At 41.8% G+C, this 18,899-nt stretch overlaps 1 protein-coding gene and 1 pseudogene across 2 annotated transcripts in view; one reads left to right on the forward strand and one right to left on the reverse strand.

The window, feature by feature from the left end:
• GPRIN3 (GPRIN family member 3) overlaps nucleotides 1-18,899 on the forward strand; it is a 67,579-nt gene that overhangs the window by 15,846 nt on the left and 32,834 nt on the right. The gene's annotated exons all lie outside the window — the stretch shown is intronic.
• The window catches only part of LOC133765315 (tigger transposable element-derived protein 1-like), a 46,346-nt pseudogene that overhangs the window by 7,231 nt on the left and 20,216 nt on the right, over nucleotides 1-18,899 (reverse strand).

The raw sequence follows: 18,899 nt of genomic DNA on the forward strand, positions 1-18,899 counted from the left end.
AAAAAAAAAAAAAGCCTTTGAGAGCCCTAGACTTCTGCTGTAATTAACCTTTTCTTTGTATTTCCTGGATGACTACTGTATGTTTAGTGGAAAGTCCTTTCAATGATAAAATGCATGTTTGAGGTTCATATTAAAAACTTTGTAAATGTGTTGCTACAAATCCTGAATGAGATTATTCATGGGAATGGAAAAAGGTGTTTTTACATCTCATAACTACAAGCATCTAGTTCTTGAACTATTTTGAATGTGGGTACAGAAAAAGAGCTGGTGCTTTCATGATTTTAGGGTAGATGTTATTACAACTTTGGTCAGTTAAGAAATTTTTACAATTCTGAGTCAAATGAGGAATTTTAATACTTGGCAATTTTTTTCTAATCAGCTACTTTGAGGGGAAAATCATGTATCGATAGTGTTTATTGCTATTGACCCCCCCAAACAAGTGGTTAAGGTGTGACTACTAGTATGATTATCTTTCCTGGAAAATTTGCTTTGAGAAACCTTGCTAAAATTGTTTGTAGAGCACCTGTGTATGGTAAGGGTAAGTTGTCACAAGCATCTATAAATCTGTCTTATGCTAGGCAGCATTTCATGAGACTGAGTAGTATGGGTGAGTAGTGGAGGAGAGGATATAGCTGTGGTTTCCTGCTCCAGTTTCTATATAATAGTGAAAAAACATGAGAGAACGCTTTTTTCTTTTTTGTAAAAAAAAACAGGAAACTGCAATGTGTTCTTTACCTAGTTCAATTGATGTCTAAAACAGACGTGTCTGCGTGCCAACATGGGAAGATGTAAAAATGAAAAGATGCATCCCTGCTTATAAGGGCCATAAAATCTTCAGATACTAAATAAAATATTCAGAATTTAATATATTGAAACACTAAGAGCAATATTCATTTAGCCTAAGTGCATATACATTGTGGTAAAAATTGATTAGTGGAAATTATTTTCAAAATTTTAATGTTTTTATCTTATCATGAGAATGTATAATTTTCCAAGTGTCACATTAGAACATACAGCTCTAGAAACATACAGCTCTAGAAACAGTTAGCTCAGGTGACTTTTAACTCTAATTATTACACTAAAGTTCAATTTGTTTGCTAGTTTATCTCTGGTCTCTGGTCATGGACCAAACTCCCAATTTCCCAGCCCATTAGTTTTAAGGGGAATTGGGCAAAACAGCATATCACAAATCCCAACTTCAAGAACAAGGTTAAATAAAGCAATGTTCTTGGGATCAACAAATCAGTATAGGTTTGTAAATTTTTGAAAATCATGCAAAAAAGAATATTTCCAACTAAGTACATATTCTGAGTAGGAAATACTTAATGGAAGCAATCTTGTTTAGGGAGCAGAAGCACTAGGGTGATATGGAATAAGGAATACATTTTAGATCTCACACATTGAGAGGAGCTCTGCAGTTGCTTCTGCATCTGGTGTCACTGGAGGTTAGCAGAGCTGGATTTTGGGAAGAAAAGCTGAATTTAAAGCAGAGTTTAGATAGGACAAACTGGAACCTGCAGTGCAAATGGAAACTCATAGCAAAAGCTAGAATCTTTGTTTGAGTCATGCCTCTCCAATCTCAAAGACCCAGATAACCATAGAAGGAGCTGGCAGTCTTCACTGCAAAGCTGTTTGTGCACCTGGTGGGTACAGATGCCAAAAGAGGGGATCTGGTAGGAGCCAAATGTCTGGCAGTCTGGCTGCTACCTGACTGACATCAACTGGGGAGGTCGGCTCCAGCACTGGTTCTACACCAACCTTCTGTGCATGATGTTGCTATCTCACGTCTGCCTTCCAAATTTTACGTCAGTTTTTCTTGTAGCCAACTATAATGAAGAGCATTTTAGAAGCGGGAATTCTGGGGATGGGTTTCCACCTGATTGAATGGGCCCCTGGTACAAAACCACCATAGCAGCTGGCCACCAAAAACATGGGCAGGAAGTCCCTTGGTTTTGAGTTCTACAAGAAACCTCTCTACTCAAAGATTCTGAATCCATTTCACTCATGGATTATGTTTAAGAAGTCTTCTCCTATTCTACAGACTCACAAACCTTCTCCTATATAAAGTTATAAGTTTGTTTGTTTACATCCATTCAAAAATTGCAGTTTCAGGCTTGCGCATTTGGTATAGCAGTTGGGACACTGCTTGAGACACCTGTAACCCATATTGGAGCAGCTAGGTGGAGTCCAGTTTCCTGCTAATGCACACCCAGGGAGGCAGCACATGGTGGTTGAAGTACTCGGATCTCTACCAACCATGTGGAAGACTCAGACTGAATTTCCTGCCCCTGGCTTTGGCCTGGCCCTGCCATGACTGATAGAGGCATTTGGGGTCTGAATCCGTGGATGGGAAACCTCTGCCTCTGTCACTGTGCTTTTCAAATAAAAATAAGTAAATTTTTTTTAAACTAAAGTTTCAGAAGAAGTAGCTATAAAGAAGGTTCAATATTCATGTCATATATGCTCCTGAGTACATCTCTCTAAAGGATACATCATCTTGCAATATAAAAGTGAGTGAGATTAACTTTGGCACATGGCTGGGTGATGTAGTGACGAACATATTTTCTGCCACAATAGATTCCAAACTCCATTTTTAGATTTCCGTAGGTGCTACAGAAACTTTGTATAATCTAATATTATAGCAAAGCAAAAGCTCTTATAGAAAGAAACTGCTTTCCCAGTATTTTTAATGTTTTTTGTTTGTTGTGTTTTGAAACTCTTGCTTGTAAGGACAAAAGAAGACTCCAAAGAGTTTATGATAAAAGTAAGAATTAAAAGCCAAGTTTACTTTGCTGCAAAAAAATCTTGAAACCCATGCATTGTTTTTTCACACTATGCATTTTCCATGAATTTTTTGAAAAGCCTGAAAGTGCTTTGGTTGCAGTATGAAGTGATGAGTTTACCAATGGTGGAAATGTTCAACCAGGTGCTATAGCCTGGATTCTGGCAATAAATAGGAGTCTAACCCTTGGATCTTGTGAGAATCAACCTATTTTCAGGATTCTTGGGGTCTTTGTCAGGCACTCTCCAGCTCTTCTTTTTCCCTAATTGATAAATTATATTGACAGAGCAATCTCCCCACATCTTGCCTCCCCCATTACAACATTTTACCTCTCACCTAAAGTTAGCACACTGAAATGAAAGTCAATGGTCTAATTCGTAAAATAAATAAATAAATAAATAAATAAATAAGGGATAATGTCTTACTTAAGCATGAGTAAGACAACCCTATCTTTTGTACAGTGCAAGAAATCTTTTAGTCAATATTTCACCATCCCAACTATATTATTCAATTTACTCCTTGCTAAAGTATGAAAACCAAAATTTTTTCATTAGACAAATATCCATAAAAGCAAATGAAATGGGGAAAATTCATAAAAAGGGAGGAAAGTACATACTTTTATCAAAATTTCTTTTTTTCTTTTTTTTTTTTAATTTTTGACAGGCAGAGTGGACAGTGAGAGAGAGAGAGAGACAGAGAGAAAGGTCCTCCCTTGCCGTTGGTTCACCCTCCAATGGCCGCCCTTGATAAAATTAATCAATATTAGATTGGCCTTGGAATTCATTGTATCACTGTATGTGTTGATTTAATCTGATCATTTAGAAGCATTTATTTAAGTAGCATGTGCTGCTTACCATTTTATTGTAAATCCCTGAGTTGGGATGGAGTAACAGCATCACATATACAATAATGACTAAAACATATTCTTCACCCACAAAGGAATCTGTAATCTACTGGGAGAGAGAATACAAAGAAACAAGTGAAGGGAGGGGAGGAAGCATTGAGTGTAGGCTTAATATGCAATAGAAATATTCTAGTTCTAAAAAGATAAAGCTTGAAAATTCCATTGCACATTACTCATCTATTATGGAAAAGACAAAAATAAAACAAGAAAACCAACATAAAACCTTGACAATATCAAGTGAATGTTGGCAAGGATGTGAAGGAACTGGAACTCTCCTATGTTGCGAATGATAATTCAAACTGGCACTGCCCCCTGGGAAATATTTTCTGTTTCTTATTATGTTATATGTTCTCTTACCATATGACCTGGCAATCTTACTCCTATTTAACTAAGTGAAATGAAAACCTGTATTAACACAAAAACCTATCAGTAATGACTGTGTTCATAATCACCCAAAATAGGAAATAGCCCAAATGTCACTTACTAAGAAATGAGTGAAAAAACAGTGGCACATTCATGCAGTGAAATACTACCCAGCAGTTAAATTGAATAAATTATTGGTACACAGAACCACAGGAATGAATCTCAAATATAATTATGCTAATTAAAGGAGCCAGACTCAAACATCTGCATACTTGTATATTTACATGACATTATGAGTCAACAGAACTATAAAGCTGGACAAGATATCAGTGTTAAGGGTGAGGAAGAATCTGACTATAAAGAGGTAATCAAAGGGAGTTTCTTTAGGGGTTGTGGGATTGCAGGTACTCTTTTACTTACAAGGAGTATACATTCTGATAAATCCATTGTAAACTGAAGATATCATAATCTGAAAAAACTCTTAATACATCCACCATAGTGAACATCCTAGCTCAGCAACACAGCCCATTATACAGTGTAGGCTGTTTTCCCTCATGATCATGGGCTAACTGGGGGTTGTGGCTGCTGTCACTTCCTAGCATCACAAGAGAGGATCATACTGCATATTGCTAGCCTGGGGAAAGATCCAAATTCAAAATGTGGAGAATAGTGTCTACTAAATGTGTATCACCGTTGCACCATCTGTAAAGTCAAAAAATTTTAAGCCACGAGCCCTCTGTATTCTATATCTTGATTATGTTGGCGGTTATACATTAGGCATTGCCAAAACTCATAGACCTATCCATCAAAAAATAGCAGATAGAACTGTATACAAATTGTTTCAGTTTCAATTCTTAAAAAAAGGAAATCCAGCCTAGAATCATGGTCAAGAGCATTGCAGCCTCCTGGTTCTGAGGTCCAAAAGGCAGCCATATGGAGAAGACACTAATCCTGTTCCTTGTTTATTGACACAGAAAAATGTGCAGTCTGAACAGATTTGCACTCTGATGTCCAGAAATCTTGGGTTAGTTCCCATCTCAAAACTCTCTTTAAATGGACACAGGCAAGTATCATGGGACCCTGGATATCAGCTGATAATTCTGTTGCCTAAAATAATGTTCCCTGTCTGTTGAACATGTGTAGGAGTAGTGTGGGCTGGCTGCTCTCTGTGTGAAAATGGGACCACTTCTCTCCCCAATCATATTCACAGCCTTTGAGAGAAATCATTTATTCCAATATTATTTCTTGAAGTCTTATTATATAAGAAGTGCTGTATTGCATGCTATGAGAACTATACTGTGCTACTTAGCATCTCTATCAAACAATGGAGTTTAAATCCTAGTTTGAGAGATAGGGTATATGCCTCAATAACTGTAATCCAATCAGATTATGGTAAACTCTGCAATAGAGGTTTCCCCCGCTGCATTGTAGCTGTTTCCCCATTTCTTGCTAGGGCTCTCAGGAAAGTATTATTTGTGGAGAATGTGGCATTTGCCTGAAAACTTCAAGATTCCAGTAGGTCCTAAGCTCTTTGAGAAATAGATCCTTTCTGCCTTACCCATTGGCTGTTCTCCTGTCCCTCATATTGGGCTGTGGATACATCAGTGCTTTGGAATTAAGTCATGAAAGTAGGAAAGGACAGAGCATTTTTGAAGGCAGAGAACACATTCCAGGGGGCTGTGCCCTAAGCTGAGGCGTTCAGGCCAATGTTTGAGAAATGGGACAGTCCAGTGTGGCTGGAGGATAGGGACGGTTTTGCAAAGCAGCATTCTTCCAGAATTGTGTTAGAAACCAGCTGGAGGGTTCCAGCTTAAGTAATTTGAACATTTTTCAGTCTGAGGAGCCACAGAGGGTTTGAACTAAGAGTGATTTGATCAGATCTGTGATTTTAGAAGCTGTCATTTGACAGTGATTTTTGGGAATGACTATTAGCGTTACATAAGGTGTATTGGAGCAAACTAGGAACACTGTTTCTGAGGCCACCATCCCTAGCAGGACTTGGTGAAGGCAGCTATTGGAATATTGCATCTGGAAAATAGGAGTAGGAGACTTGGGATCAAGTCTGAACTTTGCTTCTAAACTGTGGGACAAGTCACATATATTTCAGAAGTTAACATTTTTTTATCCATGAAGTTCATTTAGAAAATATAAGAAATAATTCCTGTGGGAGCCTTGTATAATGTAAAGAGCTGCATAAACTTAGCAGGTATGGTTATTTGAGTCCCAGCTATCAGAAAGAAAATCGCTAATATTTATGGCAGAGATGTGAGAAGCATTGGTGATTGCATGACAGCAGGCAGTAAGAAGGCAGAAGTTGCCAAATGGCTCCAGGATTTGACTGGGAGAACCTTGGTGCCATCAACAGACTTAGATCTGTCCAAAGGAAAGGTTGTTATGGCAGAATGATATTGAATCAAGTGTTGGACATTGTGTTGGGAATATCAGCATGGCATGCAGGTCAAATATCTGGTTCCCACTTATGCAGAGGTACTCAAAAAAACTTATGGAAAATGGAATTCAAAGATAAGTTTAGTATGGTATAAAAAATTTTGAACTTCATGCATAGGTTTTTCATAATACACATTTTCCATGAATTCTTTATAAGAAAAACTATGTATGAATTTCAATTTTCTTTGCACCAAAATATATGTATCTCTTAATTCTATTTTTTCTCTGAACATTTTTTTTTAAGATTATTTATTTGAAAGACAGAATTACAGAGAGGGAGAGGGAGAGACAGAGAACAAGAACTCTTCCATCCTCTGGTTCACTTCCCAAATGGCTGTAACAGCCAGGGTTGTGCCAGACTGAAGCCAGGAGCCAGGAGCTTCATCCTGGTCTCCCACGTGGGTGCAAGAGCCCAAGGATTTGGGCCATTTTCCTCTGCTTTCCCAGGCAGATTAGCAAGGAGCTGAAGTGGAATGGCCTGGACTAGAACCAGCACCCATATGGGATGCTGGCACTGCAGGTGGTGGTTTAACCTACTACACCACAGTGCTGGCCCCATCTATGAGCTTTTTGAAGTACTCTCATAAAATGGAGAAGGACCCAAAACCTGAGGAAAAGGGATATGCTTGGAATTAGAACTGTTAGCGTCAGCACTACTAGATCTCATAGGAGTCAGACAGATTGCCAATTATAGGAATAAAGAAGACTGAAGAATAGAATTAGGAGTAAAACTTGTATTTAGGGACCAGAGAAGGAATCAGTTTGCTCTAAGGCTACAAAGAGACCATCTGAAAGTGGAAGAGGAAGTCTACAATGGAAAAAGTCAGGATCAGTGTTGAAAACCATCTCAGGAGTTCAAAATGGATAAGGAATAGCATTGCTTCCTTATTTTAACATTGAAAATATAGCACCTTCCTTGTGGGCTTATAATGGAAAGTAAGTAAGAGAGAGCACTAAGTGCATTATCTTATATACAGCAGGCTTAAAACTAGGGGCTCAGGCAGGGATTTGACCCTGTGGTTAAGAATCTTCCTGGAAGAAAACACCTGGCTCCTGGCTTCGGATCGGCGCAGCACTGGCCGTAGCGGCCATTTGGGGAGTGAACCAACGGAAGGAAGACCTTTCTCTCTGTCTCTTTCTCACTGCCTAACTCTATCTGTCAAATAAATAAATAATAATAAATAAAAAGAATCTTCCTGGAGCCCCCACATCCCCTATCAGAATGCCTGGTTTGAGTCTGGTCTCCACTTCCAATGTAACAGACTTTGTGAGGGTTATACGTGATGCTGCCTTTTTTTGAGATAAATCATAGGCTAAATTTGCAGCATAATCACATCCCCTGACCTTTAAAGGGTAAAATGCAGTTCACCCCCAGTTTTAGAAGAGATGCACACTGTTCTGACGGGAGCGTATTGTTTTTCCTGAAACTCTCATGAGAGTGCCTTGCATGGAAAAACAGAATTCTCCCAACCATGCCGAAGTTGAATCCTATCAAGGTACACAGAATAAGAACAAGTCTTTCATCAGCTCCCCTCTGCTGTCATGTGGAATGTATTAAAGCTGAATTTCAGTCAACTTAATTGATTCAGAAAATCATTAGTGAAAATGAAAAAGATTTTTAAACTATTGGTTTGATATACACACTTTTATAATTTCTTAGGAGTAAGTTTCCAGGACAGCATAGAAAATCATCATATCTCTATGTGTCATGTTGATTAGTCCTTAATTTTGATCTAAGCAGCTGAATAATCCTGCTTTGATTTATGCAAGAGCCAGTTTGCTTTGCAAAGAGGGGAAAAAAAAAAAAAAACTTCCAGGATCACATCAGCCACCTTAAAAATGTGTGCAATTAAGGAATCACTGTGAGAATGCAGAAACGGCTCAGGGACATCTGCAGCTACACTGGGAAAGACTGTCAAGGGCAAGAAGCAGGATTCTGGTCTTTAAGAGCCTTTGTCCTTGACGATGCATCATTCTCTATGTTCAAATGATGAAGGAACAATCATGGGCATTACAAGAAAACCGTCAAAAGCTTTTTTGGTCACCATTTGATATAGATTTACTGGGCTGATACTGAAACCAGAGCACATTGTCTTCCAGGTTAGCAGATAGTCCGTCAGAATCAAGGTCATTATCATGGAATCAGCCTATTCATGTTCTTAACTTTGGGATTTATCCTGATTTTCCTAATACTCAGGAACCCTTCTAAACACATCCAACATTTCTTTCTTCTCTTTTATTCCATTCACTTTTTTTTTAAACAGGCAGAGTTAGACAGTGAGAGAGAGAGACAGAGACAAAGGTCTTCCTTTCATTGGTTCACCCCTCAAATGGCTGCTACAACCGGCACGCTGCACCAATCCGAAACCAGGAGCCAGGTGCTTCCTCCTGGTCTCCCATGGGGTGCAGGGCCCAAGCACTTGGGCCATCCTCCACTGCCTTCCTGGGCCACAGCAGAGAGCTGGACTGGAAGAGGAGCAACTGGGACAGAACCGGCTCCCCAACCTGGATTAGAACCCGGAGTGCCAGCACTGCAGACAGAGGATTAGCCTAGTGAGCCATGGCACCGGCCTCATTCCACCTTTTGTTTACCGGAGTCATTCATTTTTCACTCAATTCATGGCATAGAATTTTGAAGTTATATGAGGAATTAAATCCAATTTCTCGACCTGGCACTAAAGTCTGTTCAGGATGGACTTGATCATAAGGCCAAGTTTCCCAGTGAGAATCCCAGCCCCACCTCGTTTTCACCCTTCCCCAGCTCTCTTCTCCATGAGTTCCTTAAATATAGACCACACTGAGTCTGTTCCTTGCTGACTTAGACTCTTGGCTTAGGCTCCTTACCCCATCCAACTCCAATCTTGACCTTGTGCTGGAAAATAGCACACAGTCCAATTTGTTCAGTTTAGACTTAACCACAGGAAGCAAACTTCTGTAGCATACAAATTTCACTGGATGAAAGAAATAAAATTACATGTATACTTTTAAAACTCTTTACCAGTAGTACCTCCTAAAAACCTTTTGAGGTCACCCTACTGGTAATTAAAAGATTTGCTGGGGCTGGCTCCCTGGCGCAGTAGGTTAATCCTCCGCCTGCAGTGCTGGCATCCCATAGGGGCACCGGTTCTAGTCCCAGCCGCTCCTCTTCTAACCCAGCTCTCTGCTGTGGCCTGGGAAAGCAGTAGAGGATGGCCTAGGTGTTTGGGCCCCTGCACCTGCATGGGAGATCGGGAGGAGGCACCTTACTCCTGGCTTCAGATCAGCGCAGCTCTGGTCATTGCAGCCATCTGGGGAGTGAACCAACGGAGGAAAGACCTTTCTGTGTCTCCCTCTCACTGTCTGTAACTCTACCTCTCAAATAAATAAACAAAATCTTTAAAAAAAAAAAAATGCTGTCCTGGCCGGCGCCATGGCTCACTAGGCTAATCCTCCGCCTTGTGGCGCCGGCACACCGGGTTCTAGTCCCGGTCGGGGCACCAATCCTGTCCCGGTTGCCCCTCTTCCAGGCCAGCTCTCTGCTGTGGCCAGGGAGTGCAGTGGAGGATGGCCCATGTGATTGGGCCCTGCACCCCATGGGAGACCAGGAGAAGCACCTGGCTCCTGCCATCAGATCAGCGTGGTGCGCCGGCCGCAGCGTGCCTACCGCGGCGGCCATTGGAGGGTGAACCAACGGCAAAAGGAAGACCTTTCTCTTTGTCTCTCTCTCACTGTCCACTCTGCCTGTCAAAAATTAAAAAAAAAAAAAAGAAAGAAAAAAAAATGCTGTCCTGTACCCCCATAGCACTTTCCTCAGCATGCCCAGCACTGCCTTCTAAATCCTTACAAAATTAACTGTTGGGTTCGTTTTCAGTGTCTCGATGTCTTTATTATAATGAGAGAAATTACATATTTCTTCTATCAGTACTAAGCGGGCTTTTTTTTTTTTTCAGTTGATTTTTTTTGTTTAAAAGCCCAGAAACTCCTGGAACTGGTGACAAAAAATTAAAAAAAAAAAAAAAAGGGAATACATATATAAGAAGAAATGCACACAGCAAATGGAAATCAATTGCAATTGGAGTCACATCCTAAAAAACATGAATGAGGAGCAGGCTTTTAGCCTAACAATTAAGACATTCATATCTCACATCAGAGTGCCTGGGTCCAATTCATAGCTCTGCTCCTGACTTCTGCTTCCTGCTAACCTGCACGCTAGGAGCTGTGATGGCACAAGTAGTTGGGTTCCTACCACATATGTAGAGGAGACCTGGATGGAGTTCCCAACATTGGCCCCAGCCTAGCCCCAGTTGTTGCATGCATTTGGGGTATGAACCAACAAATGGAAGCACTCTCTCTCTCTCTCTCTCTCTCTCTCTCTCTCTCTCTCTCTCTTTCTCCTTCTCCCTCCCTCGTGAATAAAATAATTTTTTGATGTCAAGTTGTAGACCATGATCTGTTGGTTATTCTGTGATTATGGAGTGGCTGAAATGAGTAAAGGGGACCTCTGAAATTAGACCCGGAATATTAGTAAGAAAGCTCAAGTCATTCTACTACAGTTATCACTAATGCCATTGCTACTACAACTAGCTAACAGAGTGTGCCAAGCTCTATTCTGAGACCGTACCACAACCCAGTGAGGCGGATGCTCCCACCATGTGACAAATGGTCCAGGCCTTAGACTGAAGAGCTCATCTGCCTGAGACCAAACAGTAAGTGACAAACTGGGAGTTAACCCAAATAACTTTGTCCTGAAGATGGGCTCCTCACTGCTCAGGGAACACAGCCTCATAGCAGGAAATGCTTCCAGATGGTAAGGCACAATGGTCATTCTGAATGGCCAGCGGTTCTCTGATGTGTACTTTCTAGCCCCTTACCTCTGCACCTGCCATTTCACTTGCTTCTGAGACCTCCTTCACCTGGCCATCCCTTTCTCTGCCATCTGGGGTCAGGGGTCATCCTGGTCAGCACACCTTTCCCAGAAGCCTCCTCAGGGTGGCCTGGGTCCCCTACCTCCCACACTTACAGGGGGTGCCCTGTGAAAACATCCACCCCAGCATTGGCCACAGCTCCCTTTCTGCCTCCACTCAAAACCTCCAATTCTTCTGCTCCCTCCTCCTCCTCCACAGCCAGCCAATCACAGGACATAGCTGATTGGACCTCTTTGTGATTTCTACATCCACCCTTTCCTCCCCAAATTCCTGCTGTCACTGCTCAGATTCTTATGGTACCTCCTACTTTCTTCACCTGCAAGGCCCCTCTGCCTCCAACCTCAACACCGCACACTCAGTGAGTGCCTGTGACCTGGCCTGAAGACCTGCCAGGCCTGTTATGGCCTCACTGTGTACCTCCCTATGACCCCATCTTTTAACAGATGGCTGTCTTGCAACTGGAGCTCCAGCGATGCCCAACCCCTTATTACTGCACCCCCACCCTGCTCTCTGCCACTCCGCCCAACAGGCTGTCTGCACATCTGTTCATGTGTTGTTCACGTGCATCTGAAATGCCCTCTGCTCCCATGGCAAACTTGCTCCATTTCCAAGGCAGCCTCACATTTGTTTACACTCTCCGAGAGGCCCCTCTCTGAGCTGCACCAACAATGCTGTCACAGGGCCCTGAAACAGCTCACTCGGTTGCATTCCAGCCTGCCTGTATGTTCTGCCTCCCCAACCATGTAGGAGATTCCTGAAGGTGAGAAAGGAGGGATTCAGCCCAGATCACATGAACCATGGTCCATAGGAGACTTACATGGTTCCTGGTGTTTTTTTCCTTGCCATTTTCACAGCAGTCTCCCTTGGTTCCCAGGAAATCTTGCATTAGGGCACCGGTTGCAATGGGTCCATTCTTCTCATGTGTTGTTATACATCTCTGGTACTACAATTGCCTTTCTCCCTAGGAGAAGCAAACCTCTGAAGGCACGCATTGAGTCTTGAGCAGCTTTGTGGCCCTTTAATATCTACTGCTGGTTCATGGAAAAATGAAATGAAAAGATAAGCTTATTTTGGTGCAATTTTTTTTTTGAAATCCATGCATAGTTTTTTTGTAGTACACGTTTTCTACAAATTTCTTAAAGGTCCTCATATATGTTTAAATTGTTGAGATAGCACAAAAGAATGAGATGTTTCATGTTAATACTTAAGTCCTTTGCCAAATCATTCAAGAATTGAGTGATTAAGATAAAATAATTATTTATGTAGGTCTCACCTGATCAAGACTGATCAGACTAGATTTTACAAGCAAAACATATAACTGTTAATGTTAATGAAAGTGACCTTCTTAGGCCCAAATGTGTGTGCATAATGTTCATAATCACTTTTAGAAAAAGAAAATCCCCCATCACCATGTGAGAGTAATAAAATTGCATGTATGGCAAATTAACGAACTATTAAAGTAACCAATTTCAGTTTATTAGATCATTATTAGATGAACTTGCCCAGACTGTGATTTATATTTCCTCTATAGCCAAGGGGAGGCTAACTCACTTAGCCACCTCATGACACAAAGAGGTCAGTTGAGGTGAGTCAAGTGCCCGTACTTCTGACAAGTGATTTCTCAGGCTTCACTTCCACACTTTAGATTGCTCCTTTCTTAATGAGCTCTTTTTTTTTTTTTTTTTTTTTTTGACAGGCAGAGTTAGACAGTGAGAGAGACAGAAAGAAAGGTCTTCCTTTTTCCGTTGGTTCACGCCCCAAGTGGCCGCTACAGCCGGCACGTTGCCAGGAGCCAGGTGCCTCCTCCTGGTCTCCCATGCGGGTGCAGGGCCCAAGGACCAGGGCTATCCTCCACTGCCCTCCCAGGCCACAGCAGAGAGCTGGACTGGAAGAGGGGTGGCCGGGACAGAAGCCGGAGCCCCAACCAGGACTAGAACCTGGGGTGCCAGCGCCACAGGCGGAGGATTAGCCTAGTGAGCCGTGGCGCCGGCCCTCTTAATGAGCTCTTACAAACCCATGTGCTTATCCCAGTAAGGGATGCACAGCACTGAAACAGCTGAAAGATCCTAACTCCTCAATGATTCAACTAACAAGACATGCTATAAATGTCCCTGGATTCTAGTCATATTATTGTTTACAATGGGAATTTCTATTATTTAGATATTCATATGCTGCTTATATTAGTTACAAACTACTCTTCAGAGCAGTAAAAACAAATTCAAAGCAAATAATTCATGACTTGAGATAGCATGGTCATAATTCTCATCATTGCTAGGAAATAAAATTCACTTCAGTAATAGAAATGCAAACTCTTGTTAAAGTTATTTGGCTGGGAATTCATGACACATCGTTGGCTTTATGTAAGTTCTCATTTTTCTCATTTACCTACATCCACACTACTTAGTGATTTGTAATACTCCATTTGAAGGAATAAAATCACACTTCTTTTGGGACATGTTATTATTTACTGAATTTTAGCTGCACTCCATTGTTTTTTTCTTGCCAATGCTTTGCAGGATAGTGGGACTACTAGTTAGGTACCCTGCCTGCTCTGTTGGAGCCTTCCAAGTAGAGAAGCAAATTAAAAAACAAAAGTGATATCATAGCAATAATGTACAGCAGAGATGTACATACATGCAAACTGAGAACAGAGGAACAACTTCTAAATAAGCCCTGGGAATGCTTGGGAATAGGAAAATTCAATGGGACCTTCCTAGAGAAGGTGCTGAGTCCAGTTGAGGTTAGCAAGGGAATAAAGTAAAGGAATAGTGTGTTTGTTCCCTGGAGCTGCTGTGTAACAAAATACCACAAATTGGTGGCTTAAAACGAGCCAAGACTCATTATCTGTGGTCAAAATGTAGATAGGGATGGTTCCTTCCAGCGGTGCTGAGGAAGAGGGCCACTCTACCAGCCTCTGGGGACTGCTGGTGAGCCTTTGCCTCTTTGGATATTCAGGCATCACTCCAGGCTGTCTAATTCTTCACCTGACTTTCTTCCCTGGGTGTCTGTATCTATGCCCAAAGTTCCTTCTTATAAAGACACCAGTCATCTGAATTTAGGACCCACTCTAACCCACCATGACCTTTTTCTGACTTGCTTATATCTACAAAGACTTTACCTGCAAATAAGATCACAGGCAGAGGCACCAGGTAGCCCTGAATTTTAAGGAATACTATTAACACAGCACAGACAGCACTGCAGAACCTGGGAGCAGCATGGATGGAGGCTGAGCAGCACGGACATTTTTTGGCATCCTGAGATCCTTCCCAGTGATTGGATTGAAAGGCTCTGGAGGCCCTAACAAGAGGCATGAGACTGAAGAGGTAATAACAGCTTCATGGCAAAGAGACTTGTGTGCTCCAGAACTTGAACTCCATCATGAAACATGCAAGTTCCGGGGCCGGTGCTGTTGCATAGTGGGTAAAGCCTCCATCTGAGTGCCTGCATCCCATGTGGGTGCTGGCTCAAGTCCCGGCTGCTCCACTTCCAATCCAGCTCTCTGCTATAGCCTAGGAAAGCAGAAGATGGCTCAAGTCCTTGGGCCCCTGCACCCCTGTGGGAAGAAGTTCCTGGCTCCTGGCTTCGGATTGGCACAGCTCCAGCCATTGCGGCCATCTAGGGAGCGAACCAATGGATAAAAGACTCTCTCTCTCTCTCTCTCTCTCTCTCTCTCTCCTCTCTCTTTCTCTCCTCTCTCTCTCCCTCCCTCTGCTTCCATGTAACTCTACCTTTCAAATAAATAAATAAATCTTTTTTAAAAAAAAATAAAAGAAATATGCATTGAATGATTTTGATTCTGGGAGTTACATGATTGTTTTTGCATTTTAGAAAAATATCCCTGGTAGCAGTGGAGAGAATTGGAGAAGGTATAGATTGGAGGCAAAGAGATTCTTGATTGAGTCCTTGAAATAATTCTGGCAGAAAAGCCTAAGAGTCTGCACTACAACAGCAGTAGAGAGACTCCAATGGAGGTGGGTAGATATAGGAGACATTATGAAGACAGGATCTCTAAGACTTCCTGATTAGTTAGATGTTGAGGACTGAAGAGGGAGAGATACAAACTGCACTGATGTTTCTAGCTTGACTGAAGAGACATTTGCTGGATAATTAAGAAGGAGAATGTACATAGAGATGAAGGAGATGCGTTTTGCACATATTTTGAATTACCAGTAAGACTTCTAAAAGCTGCAAATTTGAAAATCAGTAGAAGTTCTGACTGGAGATGAGTCTGAGATTTATGAACATACAAGTAATTGGGTCCTGCAGGTTGAGCATACACAGATGAGCAGAAGGTCCCAGAAATGAAATGAGGAGGAAAAAAAGAACCAAAGAATAGCATTAAGAAGGCTACTGCTGGGGATGGGATTTGGCATAGTGGTTGAAATGAATGCATCCTGTCTCAGAGGGCCTGGGTTCATATCCCACCTCAGGCTGCTGACTCCAGTTTCCAGAAGGGCAGCATAGTCAGATGCTGCAGAGAAGTCAGTAGCAAACATAAGGGGGAAAAAAAGTGTTCACTTGTTTTAGCAAAGTCAAGTCATGGGCGGTCTTAATGAGGGCAGCTTAGTTGCAATGATGAGAATTACAAGGGAATGAGCGAGATGATGATGGATTTGGGAGTGACTGTACAGGTGTACAGGAAAAGATGGTAGGTTGTCTTTTCTAGAGGCCAAATTGTGATTGAAGCAGAGCTATCCAGAAGTCGGTAGTTGCGTGGGTTAGGAAAGAGTTTTTCTTGAAGATGGAGATTGGGGCATGCTGTGATTCAACTGAAGGGGAGAAATGAGGGTCTACTGGGTGGTCTTGCAGGTAGGGGGCATCTCTTCCAAATTAAGGAGTCTACTGAGGACATGTTTTTAAGACAGTTGAGGGGCTTCTCACACAACCACCTTTGTGAAGTTTTTTGTAAATATGGAACAAAAATCATTTCCCTCCTGCTCAACATGATGGGCTGCTCACCCTTCCGGAAGGTGCTCCTCTTTATAGCTCTCATGCTTCCTACTGGGGAATTGATTCTTCCCCTCTGTGTTTGGCCTTAGTGGAGCTGTCAGTCAAGGTGCCCTGCCCTCTCATCCTCAAGGACTAATTGGGCCTCTCTCCCTGGACTTTGGATCTGGAGCCTTTAAAGTCTGCCAAAGCTTAGGGGATGGGAGTGATTCAAGTTTATCCCAATCACAGTGCCCTGGTTTCTTGCCTTATTGAACACACTTCCTTAGGTTTTACCTCAAAACTTTAACTACCTGTTAGGCTGCTTAAAATCTGAGTCCTCATTGCTTGGCTTAGGTTCAAATCTGAGTTTGGCTACATCCTGAGGGATGTGGAACAAGTTACTTAACTTATCTGTGCCCTGATTTCCTCATCTATAAAGTGCGGTGAATAAACAGTACCAACCATATAGGGCGTTCTAGGAATTAATGTATTCCATGCTTAGAGTGGTGCCTAATCAAAGTAAGTGCTCTAAGTGTTGGTTATTATTATTCTAATAAATTTCTGTTTTCTACAAGTCAGCCAGAATCATTTGCTGCTGTGTGCCACCAAAGAATCCTAATGGGCACCTCCTTTGTTCCAAATTACCAACATTTTAGTATATTGAACTTGAAAATGTAGATAAAATTAATAATTTCATAGAGATTTGATCACTCATGACAGTTTGGAGAGAAGAGAATTTGAATATGCCATTATAGCTGTGGCAAATGGATGAAAGCTCTCATTTATGAGCCAAATAAAGGAGGTTAACAAGAGACATAAATGGCATGTTTGTATGGAATTTTAGAGGAAAAATATGGGAGAGGATTTTTTTAAGATTTATTTATTTACTTATTGATTTCTTTATTTGGAAAGCAGAGTGTTAGAGAGAGGGAGACAGAGAGAGACAGAGAGAGACAGAGATCTTCTATCTGTTGGTTCACTCCTGCAATTGCAGCAATAACCAGGGCTAAGCCATTCTGAAACCAGGACCCAGGAACTCCACCCAAGTCTCCCAGGTAGATGGTAGCATCACTCACTGCCTTTGAAAGCACATTAGCTGGAAACTGGAATAGAATTTGAGTGACCAGGACTTGAACCAGTGCTCCTATATGAGATGCTGGCATACAAGTGGCAGCTTAACCCAATGCACTACAATGCTGGCTGCTGGCCCCATGGGAGACTTTTCCAAATTTTTTGATACTACACTTTCTTTTATCCATAGTTCACAATAATTTACTATATATCCTATGAGCAAATAGAAGAAAGGAGTCCCAAAGCTACAACCATAAATTACTACCAAGAAAGACATTACTACCAAGAAAGGGGAAACACTGATTATACACATATTGAAATATCACACTGTAGCCCATAAAAATGTATAATTATTGTTACTAAAAACTTTAAATTATTTTGAAATATTTTGAGATAAGCCCACATTGGCTATTGATAGAAATGAGGCAGATATGATAGATCATTTCTTATTAAGTCCATGGCACAATGGAGAATGCAGTGACTCAGGAATCAGATTTGGAGACCCACACCAAATATGTCCCCAAGAAATTAATTCTCACTGAGCTTCCATTTCCTCACTTTCTTCTGTCTCATGCTGAGTTTTTGGGTAATCTGTTACACAGTGGTATTGCAGCATGACAACTGACAAGGGGGGGGGGGGTTGGATGTTATTTGAGGGGGTCCCAAAAAGGTTCATGTGTTGGAAGCTTGGTTCCTAGTGTGGCAGTGTTGGGAAGTAGTTGGGTCATCGGGGATGCTGCCATCAGAAGGGATTTATGTGGTTCTCTTGGGACCCAGTGAAGTTTCTATGAGAGAAGACTGTTAGAAAAAGAACAAGCCTGGCCCCTGAATCCCTCTGGCTTCTGGTCTCCCTGTTGGATCTCTTCCACTTGCACTCACCACTATGATGTCATTGAGGCCCTCATCAGAGGCTGTACTGATGAGGTCACCCAATGGGCTTTCAGCCTCCAAAACCATAAGCTAAGTAAATCTCTTTTCTTTCTGAAATACTCCAACTCAAGTATGTTGTTATTTCAACAGAAAACGGACTAAAACAGTTGGTAATATAGCTGTGAGATGAGGTAACAGCACCCAAGAACAGAAGAGGGTAGTGAAAAAGGCCAGTAATTCCATCTGCAAAGCTCTGACATCTAAAGCTGAAGAGAAAGAGCTACTCAAGATGAACTGGGCAGAAAGACAGAAGAAGACACATAGAGGTGGGTCATGGAGGCCAAGAGAAGCACACATGTGTTGCTACAAGGTCAACTGAGATGGAGGCAGAAAGTTGTTTGGATTCATCCACATCAAGGTCATCAGCAACCATAGTGGATGCCAGCTGGGATCTGGTGCTGAGGGCTGGGCTTTATGAGTCAAGATATGAGCAATTGATGATCAGACTATGGGTCTAGGGAGCTCAGTCACCGTGGGCAGAGGGTGGAAATGGAGTTGTAAAATAGTCTCATGTCCATGTCAGGTGGCCTAGCAGTCAATGAACAGGGCAAAATATGGTCATGCCCTC

The sequence above is a fragment of the Lepus europaeus genome, chromosome 8 (genome assembly GCF_033115175.1).
Source record: "Lepus europaeus isolate LE1 chromosome 8, mLepTim1.pri, whole genome shotgun sequence".
Classification (NCBI taxonomy): Eukaryota; Metazoa; Chordata; class Mammalia; order Lagomorpha; family Leporidae; genus Lepus; species Lepus europaeus.